The following is a 16079-nucleotide window of genomic DNA, read 5'->3' as shown; positions in this document are numbered from 1 at the left end:
CATCCCTGGGACTAGTAATTGGGACACCTTCAGGTTCCTCACAGTAGGCAAGAACTGCAGGCACTTTCAGTGATGGTCACCGCAGTGGGGCGACACAGGGACCGCAAATGCTTGTGGCATGGCTCACTCACATAAATCGTGACCCAGAGGAGGTAGGACAACAGGAGAGGGCCCAGGGCCACAAGCTAGCGATTCCCAGAGTCTCGAGTCTCAACTCGCGATGGCAGCATTCCTGTGCCATACCCCGGGTTTGAGCTGGTCAGTTCACTGGATGGCCCAGGAACACTTCCAAAGAGGCTCTTTTCGAGGGTAAGTAGGAGAAGTTGTTCCCACTACTCCAAAGGGCTGAAGCACCCTTGTAGGGCTTCTTGGTACGATGAAGGAACAGGGGTCCAACAGGACAAGAGCAGGGTCAGGCTGCCAAACCTTCAAAGCATGTCACTGGAGGTTCCTCGGGTCTGCTTTCTTGTTAAGGATACTTGCCTCTTTATGAGGTTTGGTGTGAACTTCAGTAGATCAACCTGGAATGGATGCAGCACTCCTTCTCTTATCCAAGATCCGGTTTGCGCTCAAATCTCAGATAGCCAATGGAAGATCTTCTCTCTTGCATGCAGGCCAAACGTGGACCAATCGTGGCCCACAGTGGTTCCAGCCATTCATGGCTACCAGACATACTGCCACCAGTAGTGTGGATTGGGACCAGACAGTCCAAATCCTCTTCCTGGGTACTATCACTCATGACATGCAGGGGCCCACAAAAGATGCAGTTTTTGCAGGAGACCGCATGCCCAAATAAGGAATACCCGAGTCTCTTGAGCTGGGGGAATACAAAGGTACAAAGTGGCCAAAGGACAGAACAAAAGACTTAATGGAATGTCCATTTTCGGCACTAGCCACGGTCTTGGGCCAAACGCAGTAAATGCGGTATGGTCCATAAAAACAAAGTAAAAATACTTTAAAAGTAAACTGCTGCCACCAGTTCATCCTAGGAACACTTTTACAAACACCAACAAATCTTTAGAGGGTAGCTAAGGGCCATAACACAAAAGGGCCCATATGCGCGGTACTGTAGGGTACCTGGCACTTAGATAAAAAGTTACCAAGAAATGGCAACAAAGTCGAAGACTAAGTGAAACCTAGTTTCCCAGTACTGACAGCCTGAAGCATGTGTCAGTTTTCCCATAACAAATTTGCAAAAGCCCAGAGGAGCGCAGCTGAACACTGTGCTTCACTGGAAAAAGTTAGGTACTCCAAACAAAAGCAAAAAGTTTGAGGGGTTCACAAATGGAGGGAAAATTGCACCGAAGGGAAATTTTTCCTTACAGTCCCCAAGAAACGAACTATTATATTGTAGCTTTCAATTCAGTTTTTATTGATATACATACAACAAAGCAAATGTTTTATATACCATTTCATTGATATTTACATTTACAATTATATATCTAAAAACAATTTTATGTCTAGAAGCAACACAGTTAAACACGCTAGTATTAATACGGAAACACCTGAGTAACAATTTCATTGCCAAGTACATAGGTCATTGGTTCACACATAGTTCATATGAACATATTACAGTAATCTCATATAATCAATCAATACAGTGTAAAATCAGGACAATTTTGGTGTAAAATAACACCATAACATACATTAGATTTATGTCATTGCCACTCATAAACAGTGACCAAAGACTCTCAATTTCATCAGGGTTAAAATTATTGTTATATGATTTCAAATGGCGATACCGAAGTGCATATAAACTTTCACATTCAATTAGTAGGTGGTGTAACGTCTCAATTACATTGGTACCACACAGGCGACAATAACGACTGGCATGTGGAATACAGGTATATGCACCTTTAATTTCCAGTGCCTCAGATATATTAAACTTCAATAGAAGGTATTGTCGCACTGTTTGTGGGCTGGGGTAGGCATTGATGTAACTCGGAATGCCCCTACGCAAAATATACGTTCATTGCAATAAATACCACTGTTGATTTTAGTTGAAAGATCAGTTAACTGCTGTTCATAACTAACCTCTTTAAGTATATTATATAGAGTCGCTTTCACAGAGTAAATACTCATTTGGCCACATGAAAACATTTGACGAGCCCACGTATTGTGGAGTTTTTTCATCTTGTATTGTAGCAAGGTCGCAGACTTGCCATTAGCCCTTACCCTCTGCCATTCATCCCTGGATTTCTTTCTCCTGATTGTTTAGATCGGGTCTCCAAAGGCCTGGGACCCAGTTTGGTTTGCAGCCCTCTGTTCACCTCTTCAAGGTGATGTGAAATCACTGTGTCCCCCAAATGTATCTGGTAGCAACACAACCATTGCCTATGAGAGTGTGCTCCACGTTGCAACATTTGTTTCACTTCTCGTCTGGGTTTGTGAGAGCTGTTCGTCTTCCCACTGTGGGTGAATACCCATTGTCTAGCTCGGCCGGATCACGTGGTCGTGGACCACAAAATGGAGCTCTCTGGGTCTGCAATTATGAGGATTTATTCTGTTTTTCTGCAGCTGGACCATTGTCGTTTGAAGTTTGGAATGCACTTGTTTATCTCTGACCTTGGCTGTGAGCTCAGCCTTCCTGCTTTGTGCAGCTTGGTTCTGCTTCCTTCGTCTTGTGTCCTGTAGCTTGAGCCCTTCCGTAATTTTCATGAGACTTACAATATGATTTCTACACACTTATATTGTGCTATGTTTCCTATAGGTTAGTCGCACATGGTCCTACCAGGCTCCTTATATACTCCTGTAGTTCCATAGGGTTAATTGCCAGCAGCATCTGCAAGCTTGCTCAGGATCTCTGTGTTACCTTGCATTTAGCGTTGTTGTAATTTGGGACTCTAAGGGAAAGGAGACTTAAATTTGAACAGCGCCTGACTTCCCAGGCTGCTGGAGTTGCAATCTCCCAGTGGCAGCAGGAAGTAAGTCGCCGGTAAAATATTATGAGTCCGGTGGCAACCCACTGGTAGCACCAGCAGGGTTACCGTCGGACTCATAATGAAGCCCAGTGTCTTCCTCCTGAGCAGTACCTGCATGTGCAGTTTGGCTAATAGGAGTGTTGGTCCCACACATCGCATTTTGGTCCATCTTGCTCTGTTTGGAGATTTTTTGGGCTTTGTCCTTGACCATGATGTAATTAGTTGTTGTGAGCTGGGGAAGACGCCCAGTTGACGTTGCGTCGTGGGGCTAGGAAGAAGCGTGATATTTTGAAAGCCTGTAAGGGCTATTAGCATCCAGCAGTGTAGTGAACAGTTACATGGCAGTAAATTGTGTGCTTCTCGGCAATATTTAAAGACAGGCATCTCATCAAGTGGTACAGTTCGTTTCCAGTACTCAGTACAGGCATGGCTTGTCATTCTCCAGCGCTGGCATGGTTGATGATAAGTTAGCCACATACAGCCATAGTGCTGCAATCGTATACGGATCGGGCACAAGTTTGAGATCCACAGTGGGTCTAGAGTAGACTTGTCCAACGTTTTTGAATGTGAGACCGAAGCATGAGCTTTTTGTCACCCAGTGGGCCGGCGAGGCAAAAGTCAACAACCTCACCCAGAGCAGAATTACATTAGAAGCGATATTGTGTGACCTTTGACACAATCGCATCACAGGCAAGGATGATGCGCTAAACAGTCCCAAAGATAGCTTTTGGTGTCAGGGGCAGTGAGTATCTAAGGGAGTCCCACCATCATAAATGATCAAAGACCAGTTGCTTGTTATTTCTTTCAGTGTGTAGGTGTTAACATTTTCCTGAAATCAGTTCTAAAGGGGAGCATGAAAATTCCATGTCACCAACAGCACACACGAACATTTTACACCACAACACATATGAATGATTAATCTGTCCACAGTGTAAGACAGCACTTTCACTGATGTAACACATTTTCATGCTGGTTGTGCCCACAATATGCCTCTGTAGCAACATGTCTATGCTGGCTGTTCCCAATTTAGGCCAGCATTGTCCTGTACAAAGCATGATTGATGTTGCCTGTGCATGTGCAGTGGGCCCAATACATATGCCAGATTATCTCTGTAATACACATTCATTACTTCCGTGTTAATGATTGATGCTGCCTGTGAAGTGTGCCCAATACTTCGACCCAACAAACTGCCCCACAGAAGCATTTTGCGTTTTTGGCTGGGCCATGGGCCTATTGCCCTATAAGCCAGTACGAGCCTGTAGTTGCACATGGGAATTCATTTCTTTTGTGACGCAGTTTGAATAGTATCCAAGGGGGAGGTTTTTGACAAAATGTAATGCAAATTATATATTTTTAAACGAATATTCATGCAGCAACACTCTGTCAAAGATAATTATTAGCTGCTTTGTGAGGTAACTCATCAAACTGGCCCACATTGGCCAAAAAAGTGCCCCACTTCGACCCAACAAACTGCCCCACAGAAGCATTTTGCATTTTTGGCTGGGCCATGGCCTATTGCCCTATAAGCCAGTACGAGCCTGTAGTTGCACATTGGAATTCATTTCTTTTGTGACGCAGTTTGAATAGTATCCAAGGGGGAGGTTTTTGACAAAATGTAATGCAAATTATATATTTTTAAACGAATATTCATGCAGCAACACTCTGTCAAAGATAATTATTAGCTGCTTTGTGAGGTAACTCATCAAACTGGCCCACATTGGCCAAAAAAGTGCCCCACTTCGACCCAACAAACTGCCCCACAGAAGCATTTTGCATTTTTGGCTGGGCCATGGCCTATTGCCCTATAAGCCAGTACTAGCCTACAGTTGCATATGGGAACGTATTCCTTTTAGGACGCAGTTTGAATAGTAGCCCAGGGGGATGTTTTTGACAAAATGTGATGCAAATTGTACATTGGGCAGGAAGGATCACGTTACATCGCTGCGCTGAACACGGCTAGTTACATGGTGCTCAATAATTAATTCTGGTGAGGTATTAGCTTGACGTAAATGCCCAATGGCAGGACACGGCTTTGTGCACACTCTGACAGTTTAAAAAAGGAGCCCTCATTTTATAAACCGTCCAGTGAATGTCACTAAACCCCTAAATGGGCAAGAGACCTCACAGTTTCTTGTGTATGTGCGTTCCACCTATTAAACCTCGCTTGTGACAGGGAAGGGGAGACCGTCATGTGTGTTTAACTTACACGTTTCCGTGGGGCGACTGGATGAGGGAGAGGAATGAAAGTCTCACTTATCTTGTTTGAAGGTATCACTTATTACAATGACAGGGGATTCTCACACCTTGTGTACCTATGGTAATTATTAGCAGCATAGTGAAGTAACTCAACAGATCTTTCCATCTGTGCCCAAAGTTCAGAAGCATCCGATGCAGACGCTCAATCCAGGCAGGGTAGGTGCTGTCGGGTTTCTGGCGCCCATGGAAGACTGCAGTAAGAACTCAACCTGCGCTGCCTCAACCCTCCGCCCAGCTCCCCCGCCCCCTTCCACTCTTAAATAGAACGTTGACAGCAGCTAAATCCAAATACAAATCCGGCAGCCTAAAAAAGTGGATTTTAAACTCACTAGACACCCCCTCCCCAGACGGAATGTTCACATTACAGCCAAGCGATTCAACCAAATCCAAACCCACCTCCCCATCAGGCGGTTATTGAAACGAAACACAAGTATCTGGCCAGCAATATCTTGGAGGCTCAAAAAAAAAGCAGCACGTGTCGCCTGTATAAATAAACGTTTGAAAATAGAGAAGGCAGTACTTACCACTGCTGGAGACAGTCGAGGCAAGGATAACTAGGCCTCGGTGTGCACCGCATGTGGCACTGTCAGGATGGACTGCTGGCTCAGGAAGGCTCTGCAACTGCGAAGTGTGAAGGTGTTGCTTTGTGCCCGTCACTCCACCCACACACATTAACGACTTCCATGGGCTGAGAAATAGCCAATGAAAATACTGTTACCATGCAATGCATTTATTTATTTTATTTATTTCCACTACAACGATTACGTACCTACCCTGAAACTGAAACTAACATTGCAGCCACAATGCTCGCTGCGTATAGAATCTCTATATTGCAGAAATATAAAAGTAAACGTAATGCTTTGTCTGTGCTCTTGGGCTACGTGGGCCACAGACAATGGGGACAATGCTACAACATCAGGAAACACCAGAGCAGACTAATTAGGGATATTGCAGATGATAGGACACTGACAATAAAGCCTGCCGACGAAGGAGGGGCAATTGTCATAATGGACACCAGTGTATACGATGTGCATGGACTTGTTGAGCCATATTAACACATACATATTGATAGACCAGGATCCCACGAAAATGATCACAACAATAATCAGGGACACTTTGGAGAAGGCTCAAGAAAATGGGTGGATAACATCTAAAACACATATGTTTCTTACGAAAGATTGTCCGATCACACTGGTATTTTATGGTCGACCTAAAATTCACAAGGACAGTGGCCATCCTCCATTTAGACCTGTAGTGGCCAGAACGGACAGTGTTTTTGACCCACGTGTTCTCAAATCTTGATACTAACACTTCCTCTGTCCTCGTCTTTCTTGACCTCTCCTCTGACTTTGACATGGTAAACCACAACATCCTGATCACTCGTATCTGTGACAGCCTGGGAATCACAAGTCAGGCTCTGGCATGGTTAACCTCCTTTCTTTCCGACCATCCATCCAAGGTGGAACTTGGGTCCTTTCTCTCTACTGTCACTCTTTCTACCTGCGGCATTCCCCAGGGATCTAACCTATCCACCTGGTTCTTCAACATCTACATGGATGCCCTGGCACTGGTGATTGTCGCTTTCATCTCTAACTTCCAGTGTTATGCGGAGGACACGCAACTTTCTTTCAGGCTATACTCAGCCTCCTCCACTGCCTCAATCATAGCTGACTGTCTGTCCACAATTCAGTCATGGTGTGCTGCAAATGATCTCTGCCTCGACGCCAGCAAGACAGAGATTGTTTGCATTGGGACCCCAGCTCCTGCTTTCCCACTTTCACTGTGGCTGGTCTCCTTGGCCCTCTGCCCGCATCCACCTGGGTTCATCTTTGACTCCACTCTTTCCTTCTTCTTTCACTTTTCGGACATCTCTAAAAAGTCCAACTATCAGCTGCACCTCCTCAGAGGTATTCTACTTTTCCTCACTTTCCCCCAGAGTCTCACTGTCTCCAGAGCCCTGGTTCTCTCAAGGCTTGACTACTGCAACACCCTCTTTCTCAATCTCCCTGCTTCTACCCTGCGCCCTCTGCAACTTATCCAGAACAGAACCGCAAGACTTATCCTTGGCCTCAAGCCCAAGGACTGCATCTCTCTGGTGCTGAAATACCTCCATTGACTCCCCGTGGCTGCAAGGATCAAACTGAAGACCCTCTGCATTGTCCACAAGGCTTTGTGGCACCATGGACCTAACTATCTGCAACAATGTCTAACTGAATTCTGTCCTTCCTGAGCTTACACTCAACTACCTCTAACCTTCTGCGAGTGAGCCAGTTCTCCATGCAGAGATTTGGAGGGAGATATTTATACTCTGCAGGAGGCTCCCTCTGGAACAGCCTCCCTGCCGCTCTCTGTCTTGAGCCAGATCTCCTTAAGTTCCAGAAACTCCTTAAAGGAATAGTGCGCTCAAAAATATTATTGTCCCAAAAGATGGGCAATAATCAAAAACCTACTTTAAACATCATTTTAAAGAAAGTTCCTATGTAAACGTTTGAGCAAACGAGGCTTAAAGTGTTTACATGGGAGTATCCATTTGGTCATTTCAGATGGCCTCCTCAGCTCATGTTAAGCTCTGCCCTGACGGCACTACTGCAGCCAGAGCAGAGCTGTACATGGAGGAGGCTGCCTTCACTTTCATTTTACGTATTCGGTGCTCCCCAAGCCCAGAGAAGTACAGAAAACATAAAATCAAAGGCAAAAAGCAAAGGCGCAGCAATTATAAATACAACTAAATACTAAGTTAGAAAGAAAACCGCAGCATTTATTTTGCAGTGCTTTGAAAAACAAATGAAATTTAAAGCACTTACCAGCAGCAGCTTGTGTTAATTTCTGCTCTCCTGTAATAATGAAGCAAAAGCCACCTGCTGGTAGCTTTTGTTTATTACAGCTGGCTGGCTTTTGCTACATTAGTGCTGTAAGGGCAGAGATTAAAACAAGCACAGGATGCTCATTCATTTCACAAATTGGGTGCCTCCTAGTGCTTGAAATATGTGATTTTGAGCCTCATTTGTTCAAAAGTTTACATAGGAACTTTCTTAATAAATATTTTTAATATATATTTTTGATCATGGCACATCTTTTAAGCCAATAAACATTTTGAGTGAACTATTCCTTTAAGACATTCCTCTTCTCCTCTGCCTTCTCTCACCCTCTACCCTGCTAACCTCTCTCTCTGCTCTATCCCTCTCTCTCTCTCTCCTTTACCACACAGCTTGCTGATTGGCTGCCTGGGGTACCTCAGACTCTCACAAGCCCCAGGCACCCGTGCCAGTCCTCATGCACTTGCCTTCGGGCCTTGGACTTGCCTCATTGTTACTGCACTTGGTCAAGGACCCATGAGAGTGGCACCTCTCAGCACTTACCACAGCTCTGACTGACTGGGCACACTTAGGCCCCACCCCACTGCTCCCCTGCACTTTTCTGCACACTTGCACGATCCAAATGCAATATGCCTAAAAAGATGGTTTTGTCTTTGTCTTCCCTTGTCTCCCCTCCCTGCATGGTTGTTCCTTGAAACACTCTTGTATAGGCGCATTAGAAATGACCAATCATTCATTCAATCATTCATTTATTCATTCAAAAGTGCCGCAACCCATAGTGCAGAAAACCACTACCTGTCTAAGGGATACCTCCCATTTTCTCAGCATCTTAAAAGAGATCGGCCCCTTGGCAGGCGACAAAGCCTTGGTGTCCTTTGATGTCCAGAGCATCTACACCTCTATTCCCCATGATGGAGGTGTGGAGGCCCTGGAATGGGCACTGTTAAGATACAATTGCCAGGCTTCATTTGTTTTCATACTTGAACTTGCAAAGATTATTTTGCATAACAACTATTTTAGATATAATTCTCAATTCTACCTACTGGTAGATCAATGGAGTCCTCCATGGTCCCGACCTATGCCAATCTTTTCATTTTCATTTTGAAACTGAGAATGCCCTACAACATCCAGTTTGGTCATCTAGACTGAGTGTTTGGAAACGATACATAGATGACATCTTTGTAATCTGGAAGGGGGACAGAGAATTGCTGGATGATTTTCTAACTTTGCTTAACTCCATACATGACCAGATTATGTTCAGAATGGAGGTAGGAACCCCAAAACGATATTTCATGGATGTGGAGTAAGAACTGTGGGGAGGTGAAATCATAACCAACACATTACTGTGATAAGGCGGTGGAAAGGAAGGAAGATCAGAACCAGGACAAGGCCTATAGCAAGAAGCCAATCAGACCTAGGGGGATGACGTCATAATGGAGGGAGGGAGGTTACAGCCTGGGAGAGACAGACAACTGACAATGATAATGTCATCGTGATGCAGGCTTCTGGTGTTTGTTTTTGAACTAGAGAGAAGAGTTGGAGGAGGGCCCAGGGCGTGAGGAGGAGGTGACCTATGAGTGGGCCTATTGACCTGCGGCCATAACGAAGCAGTGGTTCAAGTTGCACCCGTTGTGCCCCGTTCTGTTGTAACCCGTTTATAGAGACTTGATAAGAAATGTATACAAGAGAAGAAATTAGCCGTGAGAGAGTTGCTGCTGACAGTCCTAACGGCACTAGAGGCCCAGCTGGAGGTGTCTGTCATCCGAGAACCTCATCGAAGGAGCTGTTGGGTCCGCGGCTCCCCTCCGTAGCCCCCACCTTCCTGGAGGAGGAGCCGCGGTGCAAGCCTCTCCTGCTGACTGACGTGCCGGCAGGAGAGGGGGCCCGACTCTGCGAGTGAATTGCAAGCGTCAGGCGAAGAAATAGCTGACAGCTTGACAGAGCCCTGAAAACAAAGTCATCCTCCGAGTGAGCGGAAGAAGGAGGAGCGTTCGCAGCTGCTGTAAGTCACCGTGGAGGGAGCCGGAAGCCAAGGTGAGCGTCGAGTGAATGAAAGGAAGAGTGGATGAACAGAAAGGCAAACGACCGTGCTAATGGTTGTCCGTGAAGCCTTTCCAACAGGGGCTGAGCCCTAAGGAGGCTGGAACACAACCAGCATCAATGGGGGAGTGAACTGGTGACCTCCTTTCTGGAGAGCAATAGAGAAACGAATAGAGAGGATTGAGAGACAATTTGAGACTTTAAGGAGTTGAAGATGAGTGATCCCTAGGAAAACAGTTTCCACAGAGTAAAAGACAGTAGAGCCCCATCTCCTGGAGAAAACTCCCGAACACTGTTAGCCTCAACAGAATGGTTCGTGACTACAAGTAAACAGAATCTTTGTTTTTTTTTAAAGTATGGAAAAGGGAACGGCACGTTGTCCCCCTTTTTCCAAGAATTAAAGAAGCCTGTTGTTTCTACAAATAAAAGTCAGTAAGTCTGAAGTGTTGAAGGCTGGTCTTCTCATTTCCTGGTCCCTACATTTGGTGGCAGCGGTGGGATCAAGAAACACGATGGAAGAGCTGATAAAGTCACTAACGGAGGGGCAACAGTTGCTGCAGCAAGCCCTTCAGCTACAGAGCCAGCAAGCCCAGGCTGACCGACAAGCTTTCCAGCAAGCTATTCAAATGCAACAGGCTCAGCTGCTAGAAGCTACCGCAATTAGAGCCCGACCACAAGTACCTGCGTCAGTGTTGCAGAAATACTCCCCAGGGGAAGATCCTGCCCATTTTTTTGTCAACTTTGAAAGGGTGGCCCGAAACTCTCAATGGCCAGCCGAGAGGTGGACACACTATATTGCTCCCCTCATGATAGGGGAAATGCAGAACGCATACCAGGCCGCTAACCCCATAGGAGACACTACATACCCTGAGATGAAACGGGCTGTCCCAGAGAGAATGGGCCACGATGAAGAGGCCTACAGGATCAAGTTCAGAGATACCAAGCTGTTACCCGAGGAAACCCCCCGACAGTTGTTTTACAGAATCAAGGAACTTGGAGACAAGTGGTTGCAGACCACTTCTGCTACTGTACATGAGGTGGTAGAGAAGGTGGTCCTCGAGCAGTTTGTGGAAATCCTTGCTCCTCCAATGCAAAGATGGGTGCGACAACACCATAAACCCACCCTACTCGAAGCAGTGGACATAGCTTCCGCCTACCAGAAAGCGGGACATGGGAAATTGTTCTCTTATTCACCTCAAGTTAGGGCTGCCGTAGTCACTAATAATATAGGCTCTAGACAGACCAACAATCCACGCTGGCCGAACTCGATGCTCCGCAGAACAGACTGGGAGCCGTCAAGACCCCGACATAGCCTTGAAACTTCCGGATCAACCTTCCCTTCCCGAACCCCAAGTGCCCCGCTGCGGGGCCCCCAGTGTTTTGAATGTGGAGAATGGGGGCACTTGGCGAGGTTATGTCCAAAGAAAATCAAGTCAGAGCCAATGGACATAGGAAGTTTTGAAAGAGCTGGGGGAAATGAGGTGGATACATACAGTTCAACCTCAAGTCACAAGATCACCTATCCATTTGTTTGAGAGGCTGAATTGGAAGGTCGGCCAACCAGAGCCTTGTTAGACTCAGGAAGTTTACAGACAGCAGTCCAACCGGATCTGGTAAGAGAGGTGAGGAGTTCAAATGAAAGTATACCCATTCGATGTGTTCACGGGGATGTTAAAATATACCCACTTAAGAAAATCAAGGTTAAGTTAGCAGGTGAACAAATGGGTATAAAAGCCGCTGTGATGCCGACGTTGCCTGAATCGCTCTTGATTGGCTCTGATGTCCCAGATCTTCCCCGCCTTATCCACAAATTGGAAAGCCACTGGTTGAAGGAAGCCCCCTTTTATGACCAAGACCTAGACACTGGAGAACCGAAATTGAAGAAGAGTAAGTCTACCAAGAGGTTAAAAAAAAGGGGCTGGATAGAGAAAAACATGTGTCCGGTGGCGATAGATTGGAGGATTGATGAACAGGGGGACAGTTTTCGCATGGCACAAGAGCTAGACCCAATCCTGAAACACGCAAGAGCCTCAGTGGTCGACAAACCGGATGGAAGAATGCCATGCTTTGTGAAAGAGAACGGTTTATATTATCGCCTTACAGAATCTACGGAGAAAGCAACCATATGGCAACTTCTGATCCCTAGCAAGTACTATCAGACTGTATTAGAAGTGGCTCATCTTCAAGTGGGAGAGGGACGCCTCGGGGCGGAGAAAACCACTCAGAAGATCTTGGCGAGATTCTACTGGCCAGGGATTTATGGCCAGGTGGTACGCTTTTACCAGCGCTGCCCTGAGTGCCAAAAGAAGAACAATCCCAAAATTTTGAAGGCACCCCTCCAAACCATGCCGTTGATATTGGAACCTTTTCAACGCATAGGGATGGACATAGTCAAATCTCTGGACCCTTCAAGTCAGGGTCATAAATACTTATTAGTAATAGTAGATTATGCCACCAGGTACCCAGAGGCCTTTCCCTTGCGTTCTGCGAATACCCAACAAACCAACAAATATGTCACGTCTTGGTTCCTTTTATGGCCAGAGTGGGGATCCCCAAGGAAATAATCACGGATCTAGGCACTAATTTCATGTCCAGTATATTGAAGCAAGTATGTGACACCCTATGCATCAAGCAAATCAGGACAGCAGTATATCATCCCGAGACGGATGGACTCGTCGAAAGGTACAACCAGACGATAAAGCAAATGCTGCAGAAAACTATCCTGCCGGGAGAGAGGAATTGGGACTCGTTAATACTATGGATTTTAATGACGCTGAGAAATACCCCCCAATCATCTACGGGCTTCGCTCCTTTCTAGCTACTATTCGGCAGACCAGTAAGGACCCTCCTGGATATCATGAAGGAGAGTTGGGAGGAGCAGCCAAGTGCAGAAGTGTCATTGACCGAATATGAGGCTCAGCTGAAGTCCAGAGTGGAGAAATTGCAAGAGGTGGCACAGTCACATCTACAACAGGCTCAAGTCAAACAAGAGCGTTATTACAACCAAAGAATGAAGTTACATACCTTCCAGGTGGGGGATCAAGTCCTCGTGTTACTCCCTACTACAGAAAATAAAATGTTAGCATCCTGGAAGGGTCCGTACCGGATAAAAGAAGTGTTGTGCCCTGTTACTTACCAAGTCCATCAACCTGGGAATAGAATTCCCTTTCAAACATACCACATTAATCTTTTAAAGGAATAGAAGGAGCCGGTGGCTACAATAGGGGCGTTCAAGGTCGAAGAGGTCCCATCAAAGCAGCTGCTAAAGCTAGGGGATCACGCCGTTAAGGAAACTTCGAATAATAATACTGAACATGATCAAATAGCTCCAGAGTATCTACCCTCATCAGAAGACCACATAGGAAAAGAAGCCCTGAATGTCAACCCAGACCTTGGCCCACCTCAAAAGAAAGAACTGTATGATCTAATCGATCGCTACACAGAGATTTTTTCTTCAATCCCAGGTAGAACATCATTGACATGTCACCAGATACAAACATCCCCGGGTACAAAGGTGAGGGTGAGACCGTATAGGATCCCGGAAGCCAGGATATAAGCGGTCAATAAAGAGATAGAAGAGATGCTATGCCTGAAGGCAATAGAACTGTCTCACAGTGAGTGGTGTTCACCACTAGTAATGGTTCCTAAACCAGATGGGAGCACTCGCTTCTGTATGGATTTTAGAAGGTTAAATGAAGGTTCGAAATTCGATGCATACCCTATGCCCAGAATTGACGACCTGTTGGAGAAGCTGGGCAAAGCGGAGTACCTGTCGACAATTGACCTGACAAAAGGGTATTGGTAGATACCACTGTTCCATGCTGACCGCGAGAAAACGGCTTTTGCATCCCCGGCCGGATTGTTTCAGTTTACTCTGTTACCCTTTCGGCTACATAGTGCCCCAGCCACATTTCAGAGGCTAATGAACTATTTGATACAGGGCCATGAAGAATACATCGGAGCGTATTTAGACGACATAGTAGTATACAGTCAAAGTTGGCCGGATCACTTAAAACATCTAAATGCGACATTTCAAACCCTAAAGGAAGCCGGCTTGCATGTTAATCCCAAAAAGTCTCATTTGGCCAACACTTATACCAAATACCTTGGTTATTGTGTCGGTTGAGGAGAAATCCGTCCTCAACAAGAGAAGGTAGAGGCTATCAGTAAGCTACAATTCCCTGTAACGACTAGACAGGTCAGAGCATTTTTGGGCTTCGTAGGATACTACAGGCAATTCATCCCACACTTCTCGACTATCGCTGCCCCCTGACAAACCTTCTGAAAGCCAATGCACCACATAAGAGAGAATGGAGGAATACGGAAACCGAAGAGGCGTTTGTGGCCCTTAAGAGTGCCCTCTCGGATAAGTCCATCCTAAGGTGCCCGGATTTCGAAAAACCTTTTTACCTACATACAGATGCCTCTGGTTCAGGATTAGGCGCTGTACTCTTCCAGAGTAAAGGAGAGGAAGAAAGGCCTGTCTTGTTCATCAGTAGAAAGCTCTTACCTCATGAAGTGAATTACGCAACCATCGAAAAAGAGTGCCTGGCAGTGAAATGGGCCGTGGAAACTCTAAAGTACTATCTGTTGGCAAGAACATTTACTTTGGTTACAGACTACGCTCCCTTGGTTTGGCTGTCCAGGAATAAGGATACAAATCCCCGTGTTTTGAGATGGTTTCTGTCGCTCCAACCATACTCTTTCCACACCATTCATCAGCCGGGTAGGAAAATGGCTCAAGCTGATTATTTATCCAGATTGCATGCCCTTCCTGATCGTAAGGGCTTAAGGGGGAGGATTTGTGATAAGGCGGTGGAAAGGAAGGAAGATCAGAGCCAGGACAAGGCCTATAGCAAGAAGCCAATCAGACCTTGGGGGATGAGGTTATAATGGAGAGAGGGAGGTTACAGCCTGGGAGAGACAGACAACTGGGCCAATGAGAATGCTCTAGAACAAGAAAGGTTCCAAGAATGTCATCCTGATGCAGGCTTCTGGTGTTTGTTTTTGAATTAGAGAGAAGAGTTGGAGGAGGGCCCAGGGCCTGAGGAGGAGGTGACCTATGAGTGGGCCTATTGACCTGCAGCCATAACGAAGCAGTGGTTCAAGTTGCACCCGTTGTGCCCCGTTCTGTTGTAACCCGTTTATAGATACTTGATAAGAAATGTATACAAGAGAAGATATTAGCCGTGAGAGAGTTGCTGCTGACAGTCCTAACGGCACTAGAGACCCAGCTGGAGGCGTCTGTCATCCGAGAACCTCATCGAAGGAGCTGTCGGGTCCGCGGCTCCCCTCCGTAGCCCCCACCTTCCTGGAGGAGGAGCTGAGGCGCAAGCCTCTCCTGCTGACTGACGTGCCGGCAGGGAGAGGGGGCCCTACTCTGCGAGCGAATCGCAAGCGTCAGGCGAAGAAACAGCTGACAGCTTGACAGAGTCCTGAAAACAAAGTCGTCCTCCGAGCGAGCAGAAGAAGGAGGAGCGCTCGCAGCTGCTGTAAGTCACCGAGGAGGGAGCCGGAAGCCAAGGTGAGCGTTGAGTGAATGAAAGGAAGAGTGGATGAACAGAAAGGCAAACGACCGTGCTAACGGTTGTCCGTGAAGCCTTTCCAACCGGGGCTGAGCCCTAAGGAGGCTGGAACACAACCAGCACCAATGGGGGCATGAACTGGTGACCTCCTTTCTGGAGAGCAATAGAGAAACGAATAGAGAGGATTGAGCGACAATTTGAGACTTTAAGGAGTTGAAGATGAGTGATCCCTAGGAAAACAGTTTCCACAGAGTAAAAGACAATAGAGTCCCATCTCCTGGAGAAAACTCCCGAACACTGTTAGCCTCAACAGAATGGTTTGTGACTACAAGTAAACAGAATCTTTGTTTTTTTTTAAGTATGGAAAAGGGAACGGCACGTTGTCCCCCTTTTTCTCAGAATTAAAGAAGCCTGTTGTTTCGACAAATAAAAGTCAGTAAGTCTGAAGTGTTGAAGGCTGGCCTTCTCATTTCCTGGTCCCTACATTATTACATAAACCCACTGATGTTAACTACTCCATT

General features: G+C 46.2%; 1 long non-coding RNA gene across 1 annotated transcript in view; it reads right to left on the bottom strand.

Annotated features, from left to right (window-relative positions):
* The window catches only part of LOC138581199 (uncharacterized), a 475801-nt gene that overhangs the window by 186221 nt on the left and 273501 nt on the right, over positions 1–16079 (bottom strand). Inside the window, exon 2 of the long non-coding RNA XR_011304469.1 lies at positions 5702–5865. This is a non-coding gene — a long non-coding RNA (uncharacterized lncRNA). The remainder of the gene's footprint in view (positions 1–5701; positions 5866–16079) is intronic.

The sequence above is a fragment of the Ambystoma mexicanum genome, chromosome 3p, assembly GCF_040938575.1.
Source record: "Ambystoma mexicanum isolate Mex_15411 chromosome 3p, UKY_AmexF1_1, whole genome shotgun sequence".
Classification (NCBI taxonomy): domain Eukaryota; kingdom Metazoa; phylum Chordata; class Amphibia; order Caudata; family Ambystomatidae; genus Ambystoma; species Ambystoma mexicanum.
The sequence above is the reverse complement of the archived record's forward strand: the minus strand, read 5'-3'. Positions and strand labels throughout refer to the sequence as shown.